Source organism: Falco rusticolus, chromosome 5, assembly GCF_015220075.1.
Source record: "Falco rusticolus isolate bFalRus1 chromosome 5, bFalRus1.pri, whole genome shotgun sequence".
NCBI classification, from domain to species: domain Eukaryota; kingdom Metazoa; phylum Chordata; class Aves; order Falconiformes; family Falconidae; genus Falco; species Falco rusticolus.
Genome location: NC_051191.1, coordinates 5,970,808 through 5,976,683, shown reverse-complemented (window position 1 = coordinate 5,976,683; position 5,876 = coordinate 5,970,808). Strand labels below are relative to the sequence as shown.

The 5,876-nt window shown below is 39.1% G+C and overlaps 1 long non-coding RNA gene across 1 annotated transcript; it reads right to left on the bottom strand.

Moving 5' to 3' along the window:
• Positions 1–2,443: 2,443 nt before the first annotated feature.
• LOC119148870 lies at positions 2,444–4,980 on the bottom strand. The gene is made up of 3 exons (XR_005104519.1): positions 4,254–4,980; positions 3,097–3,222; positions 2,444–2,565 (listed from the first exon to the last, which is right to left on the bottom strand). It is a non-coding gene; the product is annotated as an uncharacterized LOC119148870 (long non-coding RNA).
• Positions 4,981–5,876: the final 896 nt, after the last annotated feature.

Genomic DNA, 5,876 nt, shown 5'->3' with positions numbered 1-5,876 from the left:
TGGTAAACCACTAAATGTCTTGCAGACTGCTGCATTAGATTCCATGCACTGTGAATAGGGTCAACAATTCAATAATTTGACTTTTTAGCTGGTGTGTGTCAATCTTTCACTGTAAATCACTGAAATAAGAGAGAAAGTGGCTGAAGGGCAGACCAAAACCAGAAAGCACATAAGATTCTTTTCAGTTTATTCCTGAAAAGTGGTGATAGAAATGTGAAACACTTTAGCTAAACTGAGGAAGTGATCTCTCTTTTGTATGAAACAGTGGATTTCTTACCTGTTAGAAGTACTGTTAGGGTAAAACATTGGGGACATATTCATTTCCACAGTGTAAAATTATACAAGATTCCTGAATACAGAAAGCGTGCCAGAGCAGAGTTCACACTGGCACAGGGCAGATATCACCTCTTTTTTTTTTATTCTTGGAAAAAAGCACGAAAGAAACTGATCCTGTGCATCACGCAGTGATTCTCAACGACTTCTCACACTCTGTGAGATAACACGCAATTTGGTGGTTTACCCTAGCTGCATGAAGGAGTGTGGTACTGAGTGCTGTGGTTTTAGCACCAGTCTCAGCTAGCACAGTCACTCAATGCCAGGAGAAGGTAGTAGATCACTCACCGTAGTGTTGCTTTGGGCTAAACCTTAGAAGGTCTCTCTGAGAGACTTATCAGGGCCACACTGTATTTTTAATCTCAGTGTGGGGTAGGGTCTGCTAGTCTGGCCATTTCTCAACCCTGTGTTATCACACTGCCTGGATGGGATGGGATGGGATGGGATGGGATGGGATAGGATAGGATAGGATAGGATAGGATAGGATAGGATAGGATAGGATAGCATAGGATAGCATAGGATAGCATAGGATAGCATAGGATAGCATAGGATAGCATAGCATAGGATAGGATAGCATAGGATAGGATAGCATAGGATAGCATAGGATAGCATAGGATAGGATGACGGTTTGCTCTCCTTCAGCTTGAACACTGCCTAAAGAGACTAAAGACCCGGCAGGTCTTCATATATCTTTTAAGTATTTGCTATCTTTTCTATATACCGTTTTTGAAATATGGTGCATGAAATTCTGGAAGGTGTGGTGTGGTGGCTTACCTTGGCTGGATGCCCACCAAGCTCCTCTGTCCTTCCCTCCTCAGCAGAACAGGACAGGGAAGAAAATAAGATCAAAGAAAAAAGAAAAACCAAACAGTGAACCCAGACAAAGGCAGTTTAATGAAGCAATAGCAAAAGCCACATGAGTGAAGCAAAGGAAAACAAAAGATTTTATTCTCTACTTCCAATCAGCAGGCAATGTTGGGCCACTTCCCAGGAAGTAGGTCTTCAGTACATGTAGCAGTTGCTCCAGAAGGCAAATGTTGTAAATAACGAATGCCCCCCCTTCCTTCTCTTTTCGCTTAGCTTTTATGTCTGAGCAGACATCATATGGTATGGAATATCCCCCTGGTCACTTCGGCACTTTGGGTCATCTGTCCTGGCTATGTCCCCTCCCAAGACCTTCCCACCCCCAGCCTGCTGGTGGTGCAGGAGGGAATGTTGCAGAGAGAGCCTGGGTGCTGTGCGAGCCCTGCTCAGCAGCAGCCAAACCCCTGGTGTGTTATCACCACCTTTCTCACTACCATTACAAGCACAGCGCTGTGGGGGCTGCTGTGGGGCTCAGCCAGACCCCATACATGTGCCCTAGGAAGAAGATTCACTTTTCATTTGAAGAGAGGCATCATTAGAACTCAGCCTAACACAACTTTCAGTATAGGGGTTTTTTTTCCTTTTTGTAAAGTAAATAATTGCTAATGGCAGACACAGCTATATTACTGGCTATTAGATAGGTTTGTGGGGGTTTGTGTTTGGTTTGGTTTTTTTTAGTGGGTTTGTTTGGTTTTTTTTTCATCTACAGACAGATTTTTAGGCTTTGCACTGTTTACAGAACATCTGAAAAATGAAAAGACAAACTACGTGAAAGGTGATGCTGTTACTGTCCTCTGTTTACCTGGTGAGTAGGATTTGGGGGCAGATGATACATTTTAGAAAGCACTGAAGTAGCCAGCTGAAATATTCTGATGTACAGGAACTTACTTTGTAATACAGAGGAAAGAAAGTCTGGAGAAGGATTCAGATACTTAAACACAGGCATCTAGTGTGTTTTTAGTACCTAAGAGGATCCTCCTTGGCCCCAAACCATGTAAATAAGCTCTAGTTTTGTGTAATATATGTCAGCCCCATGCAGCTGTCTAGGACACCCTAGAGAGTCTCAAATGACCTAGTTACCCTCGTTTAGGCACTTTCTACTCATTAGGCAGACTCACCACTGACTGTAAGGATGGAGAACATGCTTACTTTCTCCTTGTAATCTGATCTTTCTTTATGCAGCCATTTCATCTTTTGTTTAACAAAAAGTACTTCCTCTGGGCCAAGGAAAATGTTTGAGCCAAGGTTTAAGTCAAGGAGAATGCTTTATTCCAGAAAACTTCATGGAGAAATCCCCAAAATTTTACTAACTGCAAGACATCTCTGCGACTTCTGCTTCTCCATCTGTTCTATAGCATATCTGGTGGTCTGTTTTACATGTGCAAAATGGATAATCAGGGTTTTTTTGCATTAGTCTGAGCAATTAATTACCCCTTTATGTACAGATTTCATGCATCCATAATGTAGATGACAGGTTATAATGTAAGTATTTCATTAATTACTCGTATTCAATCAGCTGCATGCTTCAATCACAATTCTGTGAATAGGAAGCTACACACAGTGTCTGTCCCACACTCTCAGATTTTAGGAGTAGCAGTCTTTTACCACTCTCTGCCTCCAAGGAATATCACAAATGTCTGGAAAATAAACCCCAAAATACTAATTCATTTTATTGTATTTATTTTTTGTTATTTTACTCATATTTATGTACAGATTGTTAAAGAAAATATTGGAGGTCAACTATATCAATGGCTTGCCTTTCTTAAAAAAAAGTTCTGTTTTAAAGTGTGAGTAGAATGTGCGTGTCTAAATGCTCCAATAATGGTGCTTAAGGCAGGAAAACTGGTTTTACTTTTCACTAATTTTTCCTTAAATATTTTAGGTTTATGTAATACTTACTCATAGCAAAGATGTACTTGCAATGATGGACGTAGCTGTTCTTTAAAGCAGACAGAGGATGTTTTTCAGGCTAGATGTCCCTTAAATCAAGAAACTGCTGAATTTCTAAAGAAGTTTCACCTTATTCTAAATATAAAAATTATTTAAATGAGTAGAAAATTACCCACCCAACACAAATGCACAGTCATTATTTTCTAATTGCTGCAATAATGTTGCACATGCTTACTGGCAACATAGCTGTTAAATTGATTAAAGGATTACTTTCACTGCACCACCAAGAACAGTGGTAAAGGTGCTCTGAGACATATGTAAGCAATGTCACAGCATCACAGGGTATTATACCAATGAAATGGAAAAAGTGCTGGATTATACCAGCAAGTAGCTGTGTTGAGAAACTAGTGTAAAGTTGAAGGTTTTCATCATGTGTGGAGTTTAGCCCATGTTCCAGTGAGAGATCGCTGAACTGTATAAAATGCCCTTCACCAAGTAGGTGGATAACTAATGATGGAGCAGCCAGCAACTGACTGTTAGATTGGCAATTCTTTAATTGTCAATCTAGCAATTTTTCAGTTTATAGCAAATTGGTAGGTCCTGTTAACAAGGCAGAGGAACCGGAATTTCTTGCCTCTGAGAAGAAATCCAATTGGCAAAATTAGAGATAGCTCACATGTTTGAAATGTCTTCTTACAATCAGTGTGGAAACAAGGTAAAGGAGTTCCTCAGCAATGGATGGAATTCTGTAATAAACCCTTTGTTACATATGCACCCATATTGTGGCAAATAAATGTCAGTGAACTAATTACTTTGTATAAAAATTAAAAATGGTCAAATTTATCTGTTTAGTGTTTCCAGCTGGACAACAGGAAGAGGTAAATATCTATGCCTAAATTTGTACTGAACTCCCTTAATCTGCATTTGTTCTTATCCACACGCTTCTACATCTGTAAAGCTGCTGCTAGACACAGAAAAGAAAAGGGAGACTTATTTTCCTTGATAGAGATTTAACAGCATGGACAAATGTGGGTGATCAATTTAGGGTTAAGTACTGGAATAAAATGCATTTTTTTCTCACAAATTGACAGAGATGCAGGATTATTATACTTAATATAGGTGAACTATACTTAATAAGATCTGATCAGAGGGAGTTTTAATCTTACCTCAGACTTGAGTCATAAAGTATTGAGATGAAACTGCAAGAGAATATAAGAAGTCCACTTTGGTTTTTATCCATCTGGTCTTCACTGGCACATTCTACACACTTCTATAAAACCATTTCATTGCTGGTGTTCCAAACTTTAAGAGCAGAGCTGCATGGATTTAACTGGGGAGGACCTGTCACCACCCAGTAATCACCAAAGCTGCAGTTCCAAAAAGGTATGTGAGGGTGATAAGTCTACAGAGATGATATTGTTGGTGGAAGTTAAAGAAGAAATGGACAAACACAGATTCAGGTCCCCGGTTTCACTATTGGGTTGAACTGAATTTGGACTACTGTGTCACCAAAAAGACTGTTTACTCCCCCAGTTCATCCTTGGCGATAATTCCCCATGAGACATTTTTTCCTTTGACACACTGAGGAGTTGTTGGAGTCTGTGGTGGACTAGATTAGCTTGCTAATATTGCTGAAAATTAACACATCAAAACATGAGTAAGTTTTATGCTGGATGCATGAGCAGATTCTACTCAGCATGGAGAGCAGGGACCCATGGCTATGGTTAAATGGTAGGAATTGCTATCTTAGCTTAATCCAGTCATGAAAACTTCTCTGCTGCAGATGGGGGTCAGGATGCTGAGAAGGAGTGTGACGATTACATTTATAATTTTGCTTGGGACACTCACCACCAGAACAGAAAGGAACCTAAACCTCTCAATTTCTTTCTAACTATAAAAACACCCCCCCCCCCCCCCAAAAAAAAAAAAACAAAAAACAAAACCCAAAACCCAAAAGACAAACCCCAAAGAAAAACCCCAACCACTTTACAAAAGTAAGTTGTATTTATTTATATACTTATTTTTCCCCATGAGGGAACCCTAAACCTGGAAACCACATGAGTTCACTAGGTAAGAAGTTTTTACACTGCTGTGTGTCTGAAGACCGTATAGCAATGTCAGACAATAAGGTAGCATCAGTAAGAAAGGTGCTCTAGATGTCAGAAGGCACCTGAATAGCTGGGGTGTGATGTTGTGTGAAGATCAATAAAGAAGCAAAAGAACAAAGAGGCAAGTTTTTTTTTTCCCCCCATTTTCTTCCAGCCACATCACTTCTCCTAATTCTTCTGAAAGCCTTGTGTTCTGGAGCTGCATGAGCTTTCAACAGTAAATTTTGAGAGAATATAGGAGAAGAATATAGGAGAGAGATGTTTTTTTGTTGCTCTATCATCACAACTTAATTATATGTTGTCTGTCTTTTTAATAAAACATAATTTACTTTATATAATAAAAGAGATTGCATTGCCTGAGCCGAGTTGATGCCAAGATAAGATACTTGGTCTTTCCTCTCTTCAGAGGCATAGACCAGCTCTGTATTGTAATGGTAAGAGAAACTGTTATTAAAACTAAGTCTTTTTTATGTTTAATAATGCATAACAAATTATTATTTGTTTTGTATGGAGTTTTTTTGAAGTTACACAAAAACTTTTCTCAGACTTGAAAACTTGAAAAAAAGTCTTAGAAATGGACTTTGTTAGAATCCTCTAGGCAGTATCTAGCTAGTTATTGATGATGTTCTGACTCTCTAGTTGTTGAGTCTCAATGTGAATCTGGAAGCGATGCAGCTGTTG